Source organism: Limulus polyphemus, unplaced genomic scaffold (genome assembly GCF_000517525.1).
Source record: "Limulus polyphemus unplaced genomic scaffold, Limulus_polyphemus-2.1.2 Scaffold172, whole genome shotgun sequence".
Classification (NCBI taxonomy): Eukaryota; Metazoa; Arthropoda; class Merostomata; order Xiphosura; family Limulidae; genus Limulus; species Limulus polyphemus.
The window spans coordinates 515,838-531,953 of NW_013665782.1; the positions used below are offsets into that span (position 1 = coordinate 515,838).

The 16,116-nt window shown below is 31.7% G+C and overlaps 1 protein-coding gene and 1 long non-coding RNA gene across 4 annotated transcripts in view; one reads left to right on the forward strand and one right to left on the reverse strand.

The window, feature by feature from the left end:
* The window catches only part of LOC111084920, an 8,754-nt gene extending 2,361 nt beyond the window's left edge, over positions 1 to 6,393 (reverse strand). Inside the window, exon 1 of the long non-coding RNA XR_002609807.1 lies at positions 6,315 to 6,393. This is a non-coding gene — a long non-coding RNA (uncharacterized LOC111084920). The remainder of the gene's footprint in view (positions 1 to 6,314) is intronic.
* Positions 1 to 16,116, forward strand: part of LOC106478011 (transcription factor AP-2-beta-like) — a 174,808-nt gene that overhangs the window by 85,171 nt on the left and 73,521 nt on the right. The gene's annotated exons all lie outside the window — the stretch shown is intronic.

Sequence of the window (16,116 nt, forward strand, 5' to 3'; positions counted from 1 at the left end):
CAGCGGTATGTCCGAGGACTTACAACGCTTGTTTGTTTGTAATTAAACACAAAGCTTCACAATGGGCTATCTATGCTCTGCCCACCGCGGGTATCGAAACCCGGATTCTAGCGTTGTAAGTCCTCGGACATGCCGCTGTGCCACTGGTTTTGTAAACAGTAGTAAATTTCTTTCTCAAATTTTATTTTTTTACAATCTTATCTAATTATTATATTAAACTAATATTATTAAATTTATTAATTTTTCTTCAATTTCTATGAGCTTTTTTATTTTTAGAAAATACAAAAGTGTTATGTTTTAATCGCAACACATTTGATAATACCTTCAAAAAAATATAAATATAACACAACATCGTTGCCATTTCATGTGCTTTATTCTAATTACGAAAACACGATATTTTTTAAGCAAAGTTTTACATTCAAGAAAACATTTTTTATTTTATTTTAGCTTCATCATGCTTTTTTATTTTAGGTTTATACCAGAAAAAGTAAATGTAGTACACGGTGGCCAGTATTTTATCATAAATATGAACCAGATTAAAAATTTATTGTTTAAAAATTATATTTTAAGATTTTAATTTCGTGCTAGAAGTAAAGTAACTGTGAATCGGATTAATAGTTTGGAACTTATGAAATTTGCCCAAAATCTTTTATTGTTAGAACTATTGTTTAAAGTGTCCCTTTTTTGTATATATATTATATATATAAGATGTACCAGAACTATACAGGTGGGTTTATACTTAGTAAGATAATTAACTGAAATATTATTCGAAGTATTACTACTTATACTAAATTGAATAGTTATTAATATCATGCAGTGATAAAGTGTCAATATCACTACTAGAAATATACAGAAAGGTTATATATTGCCTAATTAGATATCATAGAGTAACTATACTAGGGATAAGGTTGGATGATGTTCTTCGATAGAAATCAAGGATGGTTTAATATCTGATTTCTATTTCTATTTTTATGGTTTTTTTCAGGGATAACTATCATACCTACAACCGGCTATAGACGGTGAGTGATAGTGGTATCTGGAACGTTGTGGGTTCTAGCACCTAGATCCTAACCTATCCCCCCTTTTTTTTTGCGGTTACGGGCTGGCTAGCTCTGCATCTGTTGTTTTGATTATGTCTGATCGACGGAATATCCCCAATGCTTTTGGGAGCTATAACCACAGATATTTTTACTTTAAAATGATACCTTTTGTACAAATAACCACAGATATTTTTACTTTAAAATGATACCTTATGTACAAATAACCGCAGACATTTTTACTTTAAAATGATACCTTATGTACTTTTGTACAAACGGTATATTTTTTACTTACTTGTTGGTGCGTACATCTACATGTACAATAAATAAATTGTAGGTTATATCATAATTTCGTCAGGGTTTACAGTGCTGAGTGATCGCCTGTACGCTTTTGATGTAATACAGTTTAGTTGAAAAATTGTATACATATATATATATATACACACCCCCAGTGAATCAGTCTGAAGACGTATAACACTAAAATCCAGGTTTATATACCAGTTAATGGTGGGTACAGCACAGATAGCCCGTTGTATAGTTTTGGTCTTACCTACAAATAAACAAAACTATACAGACATCAATAATGCTTTAGTATAGCGCCTCTGGAATAAATTTGAATAAAATAACTATTTATAAAAGTTTATAATTTAAGTTAATTATTATTAAACAGTCATTTTATATGAAAAAAAATAAACATGAAGCAATTAATGTAAATGATCTCTATGAAGACCAATGATCCAATACTCAGCTACAGCATGACACTAAACCGAACTGAGTTAAAAGAAGATGTACAGTAAGAATAGGAAGTCAAATATGAATCTTTTATTGCTATAGAAAACTCAACAGTGGTTAAAAAATAGTAAATTAACTAAAATGTTATAGTATGCAACATTAACGCACATTTCATCAAATCGGGGGTAATTAAATCTTAATATCCTAATCGTTTAACACTTGCATAATCAACTTTTTACACCATCTCTAAATGAACTTATTACATTTTCTTTTCAAATGTTCGTTCAACTGTATATTATGTATATAGTGCCTATCGATGCCTTTGATAATGTTCATAAATCTAATATATTAAGAACGATGGTAGCTACTTCATGCAACAGTATCGTTGTTGTCGAGAGTTAAATGTATTATTAGGAGAATTCATTACGTACTTCGTTTAACTTGACAGTACAAAAACGACAACATGGCGTTTTTATAATTACTGTTACCAAATGGTCAGAAGAAATGAAACTAGAACCTGTGAGGAATATTTTTTTTTTTGGAGGAGCTGTTTACCTGTATGAATTGATTGAAGTATAGAGAATAATTTTTCCTCAGCCTATAGAGAACATTGCAAATACTACATAAAATTATCTAATTCAGTTTTAAGTCAATGTCCAAATTTTTTTTACACGGTTTATCATTTGTTGTAATTGAAGTAAGTTTATCAAGACAAGTCGAAACTTGTTTGCTACTTGTTTGTATTTAATTCAGTTTATCAAGACGACACCCAAGTCTTTTTATATACATACTTTATTCAGGCCACTCTAGCAATACAATTTTCAGAACTTTTTAGCTTTGCTTTGCAATTTTTTATAGTTACGCCAATTTGTCACGAAAGCATATAAACCTCCTTCTTTCAGGTTTTTCCACCTAGCTATACTATTTATTGTGTACCTATAGCTATGCAGCTAGTTCTCGTTCCCAATTATTTGCTAGAGAGTTTCAGGTTATTCCAGTAGTTAGTCTTTCTCTGAAGTTTCCCATCTAATTGTAATGCTTAACCACTTCATAATTTTCCAGGTAGTTGTATAACCTTATGCTAGATTTTTTTTTTAGGTTATTTCAGCATTTAATCTCTCTCTAAGGATTTTCAGAGAAGTTTAGTACATAATCTCTTCCTAAACTTTTCCAGGTAATTCTATATATCTTATATCTAAAGTTTTCTAGGTAGTTCTAGCATTAAGTGTTTTCAATAAAGCTTTCCAGGCAATTATAATACTTAACCTCTTTCTAGGTAGTTCTATAACCTAGTATTTACCTTGAACTTTTCAGTTCTATGTAGTATTTAGTAGTAGTATTTAGCCTTTCCCTAAGCTTTCCATAAAATGTTAGCACCCTATCTCCCCATAAAGCATTTTAGGTGGTTCTAACACATATTTCCTATTCCGGTTTTGAAGCAAATGCCTGTATTTAGCACTTCTCAGGTGTTCTAGCTAACATTTCAGGTAGTTTAACCTATCTTATTCGAAGAATACAAGCAGTTCTAACAATTTGTTTCTCGTCAGAATTCTACAGTGGTCAGAGGCGTCGCTAGGTGCTTAAAAAATTTGGGTTCAGGCCCAAAGACGTGGGAATTTTCGGCGTTTCAATATGATATCGATCATGATTTTTTTCAAAACACCAACTGGGGATTCGGGGCATTGTCAAATAAAATCGGGGCACGGGCCCCGTCTACCAGTGCCTATCGATGCCTCTGATAGTGTTCATAAATCTCATATTTTTCAGGTTTTTCTCTGAAATATAGTGATAGACAGATACATCAATTTCTGCCAGAAAAGTATCTCCAAGTATCCGCAAAACCCAGAAATGTTAAGTAAAGAATGATTTCGAACTCTGTCAGCGGATGAATACAATTGCTCAAATATAACAAAATCTTTATTCATACACAATGTAAATCCTAGCTTACAGGTTGGATCAGAGAAAGAGAGACCATCTTCAAAGGAAAAATGTGTTTATGCCGGATAAAGACAAGAACAGAAATAATTCATAGCCATACAGGACAAAGACCAGAGTACAAGTAATGAAATATCACGTCGTTGAGTCAGATTCAAGGCCCTAGTGTCGTGTCCCAAAATCCTTAGTTTACCTACGTCAGTGATAGATTTCCATTAAACACGTTCAAGAGAGATAAATCCCAAATCATATTAACTTGCACTCTATCTCTGTACACCCTTTGAAATGAGTATTACCTTAGTCCAAGAAGTCATGAAACAGAAACAACTCCGAGAAATATCAATGTTACAAAAGAGTCACTGTAGTATGTGACTTTTGTCTAAACAAGGATTAGCACAAGTACATGACCTTACCACATCTGACTTACAAAGATTAGTAAATACGTGCAGAACACCCATATGAGAATTGATTTTAAAAAAGTAACTGAATATTCCTAAGTAGAGATGTATTCCTTACTAGTTATTGAAATGTAAAATGCGATCATACTTCCAATCATCTCACATATACAGAACTCTTTAGCAGTTTTCACCCCTAATCTTTCCTTAAGTATTGCATCTAGTTAAATTTTCTAGTATATTTCTAAAACAATGGCTATGAAACTCGAGCATTTTCACCAGAGTTTTACATCTAACTTAGCACTGTGTTTATATTCAAAATCTCTTCAACTACCGCAATCGTATCTTCTCCGAACTTCTCTCTTTAGAACATTCCACTTAATGTTATCGCTTACAGTTTCTTACTACACTGACTTCCACCTAGCGTCACGCCTAGTCTCTCGTTAAAGCTTTCTAGTTTGTTAACATTAATATCTTATCTATTTTTGGATCTTCGAGCATGGGGTGGCACAGCATAGCTTAATGGTAAGCGTGTGTGTCGGTCTGTGAATTTGAGGGTTCATGATTCGCGTTCCGTTACCGCAAAAACGTTTTCTGTACTTTGGGGCGTGGGTAATCTTTAATAGTGACAGTCAAAACCAACTTTATTGTCAGACAAGAGTGGTCCAAGAGTAGAAATTGGGTGTTGTTCACTAACTGCCTTCCCTCTAGTATATTCGTTTAAAATTAGGGATGGATATGCGCAGATATTCTTGTTTGTTATCTGCGGTCTGTCCATCAAGGGGAATCGAACACTGGTTTCTAATGCTTTGTGTCCATAACTTTACCGCTGACCCAACGGGGACTACAAATGGTCTTTGTGTAGCTAAATTTCTAGAATAAACAAATCCAACATCAGCTCTGTGTCAGAATTTTCCAGTTATTGTTAGAAACTGTTCTCTTTACAACTCTTTTCCAGAATTTCCTAGCTGACTTGAGCACCTACTCTGTCAGCACATAGCGTTAATATTTATAATTTACGTCGAATCATTATAAGCTCAATAAGACAATTCTTAGCTTATCACTGCACCTATAATATATGACTAAAAATTCCACAAACTAAAGCTTTTCTTTTCTTTCTAATTTCAAAACACAAATATAAATAATATGAACACACAGTTGTCTTACAACTCAGTTTATTGAACTCTTAGTAATTAAAAATAAAAAATATCGTTGGTACTCTTAAAAACGTGCACACACATGTATCTCAAATGTATATTTCACGGCAACAACTTGCCCTGTACAAATGCTACAGCAAATGAATATTCAAATTGTCGAGTATTACGTAGGGAATGTTTCATTTCTTCATTGTTTTCTTCTTCTCCTTATTCACATATTAACCGACATAGTAAGATATTCCGATCCTTGATAAAATATCAAACATTTCTAATATTAATTTTTTTTATTATTTGTAGATAGAAAAAAATTTGAAAAAAAAAAACTCTCCAAATTTCAGTTTTGAATTGTGGACTGAAATGATTTTTCTTTATAAGTTCACACAGGTCTCACCTTTACTATTTTCTTAACAATTAATGAAATTGTCTCTTAACTAACCCTTGCCACTCATAAGCATCTTTAACGATGTACATACGGGTAAATTAGTAACTCAATATATTGATACTTTCACAAAACAGAGTGCCACAGTGCTGGGTGTTGTTCAATTTTAAGAAGTTTGCCTCTTGTTTACGAACGTTCGTGTTATTAATTGTTACTTGTAGCACCTACTGATTAGAGGCTAGATGTGATATCGACCCGATCTTCCATATGTCTAAGAAGCCACACTCCCTGAAATCAGATAATTATTAGACAAGGAATTACGTTTAACGATTTAATGTTATCTTTCTGATGCTCAACCTTCAATGTTTGCAAAATATGTGAATTAAACAGATAAGAGGATTGATTTTTTGAGTTATTCTCGTCCTATCTTCGCCAAGTTTTAGTAACAGAAGAAAAGTTTCATTAACTTGATCAATTGGCCTACCAACAACGTTTGAGAAAATTAAAAATAACCAAGGCTAAAGAGAGGAGTGACCGGTAGTAGGTGATACACGATACTTACCAGAGCTGTCTATAATTAAACTTACCCCAGGCAAAGCTAACTCAATAAAACATGATAAATAACCTTTACAGCCACTAACGACAACGAATAGTTTACGTCGTGACGTTTTAGTCTTACCTTCAGATATAATCTAAAACGCAACAGAGAGAGGAGTGTCTTGACTTTTCCTTTTACTCACTTCTGAGGTGCTTCCTCCTGTAGTAATTATCCACTTCAGTTATACATGAATTAAAGTTTGTGATCACTGGAATGTTAAGATATAAAATTCTATAGATCTGAATGAGTCAACAAAACATGTAAAATAATACCATATGGTATGGATCAAGAAAAATAATCTAATTGTTAAAGTTATGTAGTATTTTAATACTTAGATAAGATAAATAAGGATAGGCATGAATCATCATTTTCTTTTTCTTTTTGTTTCAAATTATATGATAAAAACCGTAATTTGTGTATCAGTCATAAATTTCTTTTTCACGAAATACTCTGTGTTCATATGCTTGTCCTAGAACTATAAGTTTAATATTTTAAGGGTTCCTAATAAAGCTTAAAATAATACGAACGGAAGCACGTTCTTGTTTCTGAAGTTGTGAGTTGACCAATGAAATTCTTCTAGATTAAATTCAAAATTTACAGCAAAAACGTTAATGTTGGAGTCAAAATATGATTGTCACGTAGACACTCGTTTATTATCGCTTATTAGGAAATTACATGAAACACATGTTTAGATATATTTGATAATGAAATTTTGAATATATACAAGTGAAGATTCAAGATTAAAATTACTGTTACTGCTGTTATGTGATAATGAATTATTTTCCTAGAAAGCCGTCTGGAGGGTTCACCTGTTTTAACCACTCGCACCACTCTACAGTAGTGTGTTGTCTGTCAGTCAGTCAGTAGACACTAAAATAACGTTACATAAGGGACGCTTAACGTTGAAATTTGTGCTTCGTGACGTAAGTAAAACGTGCGCATGCCATGAATTACGAGAAGAATTATGCACTCTGTAGGCTAAAACACAGCATGGCATATGAACTCCCAAAGCAAGAAATAAAAATATTTGTTACTCTTAATTTTAGTTTTATTTCTTCTTGAAACAGGACACTTTTGGGGACCCTGCGCAAGTACATCTAGTCTATAAATGATATACCCCAATTCTCCTCATATAAGTCATCAATGCGGAAATAATATTTTAGCTTTTTTTGTACTTTTCTTAATAAGGTAAATTAAATGCCCATTCTCAAATACATTTATATAACACAATTACATTTAGTCTGTTGTGTTTATGGTTAAGTAACCTTTCCTTTCCCTTGTACACATTTCCAGGTAACGTTTATGGTTACACTATTCTTAGATCATTTGAGTGTAAACTTGTGAATTGTGTTAAAAATAAACTGCCAGCTGTCATGATATTCTGGAGGAAATTCCATACAATTCGAAAATGTGTTTGTTTGTTTTTCGTTTTTTGTTTTGCTGTTAAAATAAAATATGATTCTCTGACTTCGATTTAAAACGTACATGCAAAATGAGCGGTTAATTTATTCTTGATTTGCCTTTGGAGAGTACATTAATGTGTAGGTATGAAACTCAGGAAAGCGGAAGGTAATTTTAGTAATATTCTACAGAATGTAGGTTTATACTATATTTTGGTTATACAGAAATACTGGTTGGGATATTGTTTCTTATGCAGGAACAGAGAGAGCAAAATTCTATGTATTTGCCCTGAAGATTATTTCAGCTTTTCCCTTCCCTGACAAGATTATAATGTCACGCCTACGTGTATAAACTAAACGTTATCCGCTACTGGCTATATGAGACCACCCTGACGTTGAAGATTCCCATGCTGTGAGTAGAGAGAAAAAAAAAGGTTTTTATATCTAAAGTTTCTTGGTGTTGTATGAGCCAATCTTGTTTCACAGTTCTGTAGCTATTGCTTCCGGCGATGAGCATAATGAGACATAAAACCTTGCCTACATCTATTCCTCACCTATTCCTACTGATTTTTTTTTACACAAAACTTTCTGCCTAGCTTTAGATATATAAATCAACTTCCTGAAAAAAAAATCGTAAATGACGATATATATTCAAATACATATTTTTGTTTTGTAAACTTGTTAAAACATACCTGAGTATATTGTTATAAAATTTCATTTGACAGTGAAGGAGCGACGTAGTTCCTACCTGTACAAAATCCAACGTTCATGATAATAGCTGAACTATATCTGAAGTTTTGTGTGTTTAATATAAAGATATGGAATACTTATAATTTGATAAAAAAAAATTAATATTGCATAATTCTGCAGATTCAGAATTGGTTTTAGCAACAACCAAACTTTCTTGGATTTTTAATAACTGCTCATCTTCAGTTCTGTTAATTATCACAAAGTTGCCAGTTGTGGTATCGATATCAAATGTTTTCGGGTTTACAAGAAATATGTTCCTTAATGCAAATAGATCATCACCTGGTGGTGAAGCCTACCCACACGTCAAGAACTTGTGAATTGAAAGATTACAAACGATCGTGTGTTTTTTTTTTAGAAAGAATATCCATAATGTTCCATAAATATCACTTAGAATAATACACACACATATATAAATCTCAAAACACGATAACCAAACTTGTGAAAAAAAAAATGAATACAAAAATATAATGGTGCCACATCATTAATTACACCACACCTTTGAGATTAAGCTCGAGGACCGGCCTTGATTGTTCCAGATATTGTAGTTAATAGTGTCTTATTAACAGCAACAAGGTGTATATAACTCAAATCGTAGAGCACTAACTTAAGAGTTAGACGTGCGCTCTGTGTGCTCAGCGTTCTAAAATTAATTAACTTATCACTGCATTTTTGTAGGAATTTTAGAATGGTAGTCCAGCTCCAGTGATTGAAATCACGAAGGTATATAAGTTGACTACTTATTATGAAGTACGAAATTAAATGCTACCCATATTATGTATAAAACGAGTTGGATTAAATTAGTGAATCTTACATCTAAGATTATGGATGATATTGTCGGCTGTGTGGAATCTGCTGTCACGAGGCCTAGCAGTTATGAAGGAGCGTTTAATGAGAAAAATGACGCACAAGTAAATGTGAGTAAAATTTGATGGACGATATTATCCATCAGTAAAATTTGATGGACGATATTATCCACCAGTAAAATTTGATGGACGATATTATCCACCAGTAAAATTTGATGGACGATATTATCCATCAGTAAAATTTGATGGACGATATTATCCACCAGTAAAATAATCAAACAAAATTTATAACAGTGTCAATATTTAGTCATCTACATAATACTGATGATAATCAAGTTGTGAAGAAAGTTTTGGAATATGACTGTGAATATAAACATGGCTATAAAAATAATGGAAAAATGATTAATGATATTTATACGGAACAAGGATTTCAAGTATGTTATTATTGTCTTCTCCTGTAAACGAACTGATCCTATGTGAGCTGCAGCTTACTATGATTCTAAACATAATGATCAACATAAAGTTGGTAATTAAGTTTGTTAATGAACATCTTCGTATGAATTACATTTTTTTAAAAGTGAAACTCTTGTTAAGGACCAGTTCATGATAGAACTAATTTTATTTCATTGTTTTTAACAGTTTTGTTTTTCACAAATTTCATATATAAAATTCCAAACGTTAAAAGTTTTAATGAAACTTACAAGTATGCCAGGACGGTGCTTTAGAGAATAAGACAATGTATTCAATAATACTGCAAGTAAAAATAGTATTTCTATGATTAAAAAAATCTCAGTACATTGCTTTTAATCTCTTCCATAATGCCGATGATGATTGTTTATTAGACTTGATTTTATTTTTCAAACTTATATTTCGTTTGAGCTCTTTACTAATTATTTCAAGAACTAATATATAAGCTGCATCCAAATTGATTAATTATGTTATTTGATGTTTAATTAGAGCCAAATCTTGACATACCCTCCCCAATTATTATTTTGATAGATTTATAACTATTTTGATTAATTGAACGTTGTGGCACATTTTCCTGTAGTAAAGGCTTGGAATAAATTTAAATCAAAAGAATACTTTACTGTAATAGAATTTTATCTTTGAAATTATTCAGTCACGTACCTGTGTGATGTGTACTTCATTTAGAGATTTGCAGTATGTTAAGTCTTGCAAAATGAAATATTTTGCTTTCTTAGAGGAGCTTGAACTATTATTGAAGAGTTGGTATTCGTTGGTAAAGAGTAGTCCAAGAGTTGGCGGTTGGTGGTGTTAATTAGCTGCTTTCTCTTTAATCTGTCATCTTTAAATTAGGAATGGGGATCGCATACAGCCCTCGGGTAGCTTTGTGCAAAGTTTAACAATACACATTAATAAATCAATTCATAGATTCGTTTGATGTATATGGTATTCCAACCGTTCATAGATCGAACCCAGTACCTCTCGCACGTCAACTGAGCCTTTCTTTATTACTTTCAAATATTAGAAATAAGTAGTGTGCAAAAAACACAAAAACAACAATCAAAGTGCATAAGTGATATAAGTCAATGAAACATCATACAATTTGTGACGGTAACATATTTTTTTAACAAATGGAATAATTTGGCAATGATACAATCCTTTTGTATTTCAGCAAAATCCAAATTAATAGACCATTCTAAAAATACCCGAATTTGATATTTGTATTAAAACCTCAATCAACCGAAAATTAATATTATTTAGTTTTGCCTCATAGGATGATAACAAACACTGTTGAGTAACAAATTCATAATATCTTCTTTTGCATAATCCCAAACTATTTTTGCATCTTTACATTCAAAATAGAATTTTTTTTTTAGGTTTTCACTAAATTCTTATCGATTACATCATACTTATTTATGAGGTTCGTAAATTTTTGTACCGACAGATTTATATAATAATAGATAATGAACATGAGCTATAATTTTGTACTTATGATATTAATACAAAGACCAAAGAGAGCGCTAGAATAGTCAAATATTTGACCCGATGCTTTGCCCTTTCATTATTTAACGTATGTTGTAATAACATATAAATACATCTGAAAGATATATATACTAAGAATAGGAAGAAAATCAAGGGCAGGCGAAAAAAATCGAAATTATTAAGGAATCGAATAAAAATGGCTTTACTTTTTGAAAAGAAAAGTTTTATATGTAACTATGTTTTTTTTTTCTAATTCTAACTAAACTTAAATTGTAACTTAAATAAGTTATTACCTCTCATGAAATAGCAAAAATAGCTTTGATTGACTGTCACTTTTACAACAATTTCACAGCTAAAACTACGAACTTTGGACCATTTGATTTGCAGCTCGCCACGCCAGCCTCATATTCTTAATAAAAACCATTCTTCTGACAGAAACTACTGAAATAATAGCATTAACAGTGATAGTATAGAATGAAAAGAGTTTTATATGTGTGAATATCATGAATACTATTATAAGTCATTAAACCTAGTTATAATGGTTTAGCAGACAAAATATATAGTTGAGCAGACACAAACAACTTAATAAATCCTGATCCACTTAATACATAATTTACCAACTCCAAATTTTATTGAGCGTTAAGTATTTATGGTTAACGTAATCAATACCCTTAAACGGATCTATCTTTATTCTGTATGATATTTTCTGATGTTGAAAATAACGAACTATGCTTCTTACTCTCTTGTTTACCTCACGGTTTGATGAGTAGAAATAACCTCATCGATAATATCTAATAGTAGCCTAACTAAGTATTACTTAGAATAATTTTTAAAAATCTACATACAATGGAGCTATTGATCTACAGTTTTTTTCGACCACCATTCTTTAGACTAAAAGTAACTAATTACATATATCTGCAATGATCTGGATCTCATGCATTAAAAATATCCGAAAAATTGTCAGTTGAGATTCGCTTAGAAATCTCAACAAGTTTTCTGAAAAATAATTGTCAACAGTTTTATGTTACCTGGAAAAGAGGCTACCTTGAAAAGAACGCGCATTCTGGTGAATTTTCTCAACATAAACAATATTATCACATTGATCTATTGGCACTAAAAGAGCAATAAAATCGTCTGTACTCATTGTATCTAAAAGCGATTTATTCTTATAAAATTGTGTATAAAACGACTAATATACTTTCATTTCTTGTTATTACTGTAGACGGTATCATTATCATCCACTTGCCCATTAATTAGCTTCTTACTCTGTCCCTGATTATTTTATATTCTTAGAACATAAGAACAACATTAAAAGAACATTTTTTCACCTTCTCAAAGCCATTTGCTTTCATCTCTTATATACGTTTTCGTATTCAATACCTCCAATTTTGTCCTCCAAACCTGTAGTGTTTTCGGTAATCTATGACGTTTAGTTGCTAAGAGGTCTTAATTCAGTTTTAAATGCGATTTTCCGTGAGTATAATTTTTTCTAATTTATAAATTATTGTTAGTTATTCATAGCATACAATAACATAAGAATATTTGTTAAATTCACTTCAACATTAATACTTCTATTTATAGCCTTTGAATAAATAGCCCATAACTTTAATAAATTTTTATTGAAAATTCAGAAACTTGGTTTTTCTGAGTAGAACATGAAAATTAATGTCAAATATCATTGTGTCACTGTCTAAGAAAATTTTTGCTTGTTTGTTGAATTCCGCGCAAAGCTAATTGAGCGATATCTGTGCTATCCATCTCCAATTTAAAAATGATAGACTAGAAAGAAGGCAGTTAGTCAGCACCGCCCACTCTTGGGCTACTCTAATCAAATAGTGAGGTTAATCGTCACGTTATAATGCATCCATAGCTGAAAGAACGAACGTGTTTAGTGATGGGATTCGAACTCACGACCCGCAGATTGGTATTCGAGTGTCCTATTCACCAGGTTATGCCAGGACTCTTAAAAAGTGAAACTTAATATAGATTTTTTGTTATTGTTATACCAACCATACGATGGAAGCATTCGCTGCAACGGTATTTGTAGGCTAAAACTTCATCGAAAAATAACAGACATTAATATACATATATATATATTTGAAAACATTCATTAGTATATTAGACACTCTGAGAATTAACAAAGATAGGAGTGTGTTTTGGAGTACTTAACAAAGATAATTTATTTCACAGTCATGAATACGGTAGATTTGCCTACCAAGAGTGACACATGAAACCATACCAACAAAGGCTATGATGTCGCAAAAGAAACCTTTCTATCTATAAAGCCTAGATAAAACTAGCTGCGGTTCTTCTCTTATACCGTTTCACTTGTGGAAACTACATAAAATGTTAATAGGTTGAGGTTGTGCGACTTTGCAAATGTTTGAAGACAAACATTTAGGCGCCTTTCTCTTATCTTGATGTATTTTATGTATTACATTTATGCTAGCATGCTGAACATTCTCATTTTTATATCATTTTATTATGTATAACATCGCTGTAGCGGATCACCTCTTGTGGAATTTGTAAAGATTCCTAAACGTCCGAAAATAAAATATGTTTTCCATCTTTTGTGCCGGTGCTTCTGATTTTAAAGAACCACTTCCATTGTCTACTGTACACCTGGGCTCCTTCTTACGGCTTTGTTATTTTACTTTCCTTTTCTCTTCAACTCACTGGAAGCTATTATCTACAGTTAATGAACCAGGTAAAGACATTTTGGGGTCGTGAAAAGTCATTTTTCCTATTTTCCTGCAGACAAGCGACATACGAACTACAGAGTGGTTTGTTTTTAAGTCACTGAAGCGTATCCATCTCCGTTTAGAACGTACTCTTGCATTAGACTAGCATGTATTATCCATTACATCCGTTTAAATATTTTGTACGATAATAGAGATAATTGATTTACTTAGTTGTACCCGAATGAGGATTTTAAGATTTGCAGCATTCCCATTTCTCCCTTTAAAGAAGAACTAGTGTAAATAAATAAATCTAACGATTTAAACTCAAGTCACTGGTAGTAGCATTAACATTTATTTAGCATATTTAACAATTAATCCAACTTTGCTGGATAAGCGATAAGCTCAACTTACTGCGCTTCACAGATCTCTTATGTGTTTATTATTATCACAAGGATGATTATTTTAAACTGTATTTTTCTATGAATTTAGATGTTATAACATCTCATCTAAGCAGTAAGTATTATTATTAGACAGTTATTATAAAATATACTGTTATGATCACATGTAAAAGTTTCAGATGGTATTAGGATAATTTGGCGTTATGTATAGGTGTAATTTCCATGTTAATTGTTTTTATTTTTGCATATACAAAAGTGTGATCACCGTTGTAAAAAAAAAAAGGTAAGTTTTTTTCCTAAACGTCTAACTTGTATGATGCTGACAGATCAGGTCTACGTCATTATATTTTAATTATTGTATATATATATATATACACACAATAATCATGATAAGTTGATGCTGACAGAAATTAAAACCCTTTTCCTCAAGACAAAAGTTCCTTCTCAAAGAAATTGTGTTAGTTGTTGTTTTATTTCATTGTGCCATTTAGATTAGTTAGAGCTTGCCATATCATATTTAAGTAATAACACCCTCAGCTGTCTACCTCGCTATATAATTACAAAAACAAAACAATATCGTATGACTGATTCCATGTGCCTTTCAAAATTAAACATCATGTTTACTATACGGTTTGAATTTTACAGTAAAACAAAAGTGTTGTCTAGGTTTTAGTATTGAGCGCTCACTACAGAAGCCAAGCGATAAAGTAAGGTTTAGTATTCCATAAATAAGGCTAATTGTAAACTTGAACCCATTGACCCGAAATGCATATGATTTTTTTTTTGCCTGTGTATTGAAAGTATTATAAATATTCCAACATATAACTGATAAGAAAGGACACATATTTGCGCCTAGCAACAAAAATTGGTCAATTATAAGTACTTGGAATAAGAGCTATTGACTTGTTGCCAATTAGGATTGTTTTATAAACTTAAGTAATAAAATTGGAATAAATCAATAATAGGAAAACTGTTCAAGTAAGTTTACAAGAACACAAATATATATATATATATATATTTAATTTAACACACTCATAACTTACGGATAAAAGTTTTGTAAGAAATGCAAGAAAATGTGATGAAAACGTTATCCTTTTAATTACAGATACAATAAGTAATAATTAGGGATTAAATCAGAATTACCGGAAAATAAGGTGGTAAGAAAGAAAACGAGTATTTTCATTTACTCTCAAATAAAGCGTTAAAAATCTTCAATATTAGCTTTCACATATAATTCTTCACAATGTACAAAATGTATGTGTTTTGCATCCAAGAAACGAATGTCTCTCCAAAATAAATAATATAATAGCTGCACCGCCATAAAGAAGTTACTTTTATTCCACCATTACAGAGAGGTTGCTTTTATTATAGCTTAAGCACGGACATTTTTTAAATTTTACTGTTCTATTATATATTGTTTTTTTTCTACTGCACATTCTCAGAATAAACGAGTGTTGACTTCGATTCAGTGTGGGATTTCTTATAACTTGTTGGCGTCTTCATCAGTTTCATTTTAGGTGGTGAAATATTAGAAATATTACATGCATTTCACAACTAGCAAACACGTGGATTTATTTCTTTTGGAAATTGTAACAAATTGCAATTACAGTTCATTCTCAGCAGTTTCAAGTTTATCAACTAGCTTTGGCTTATCCACACAAAACTATATAAACTGATTCAGAGCTCTAAAGGGTGACCTATTGTTTAGAGTGACGAACTGCAGATCGAACGATCTAAGATTCAAAACGTGATATTGCTGTTTACCTGCCCCCCAGTGGCACAGCATTATGTCTGCGGACTTACAACGCTAGAAACCGGGTTTCGATACCCATGGTGGGCAGAGCACAGATAGCCCTTGTGTAGCTTTGTGCATGATTAAAAACAAACAAACAAAACAAACAAGA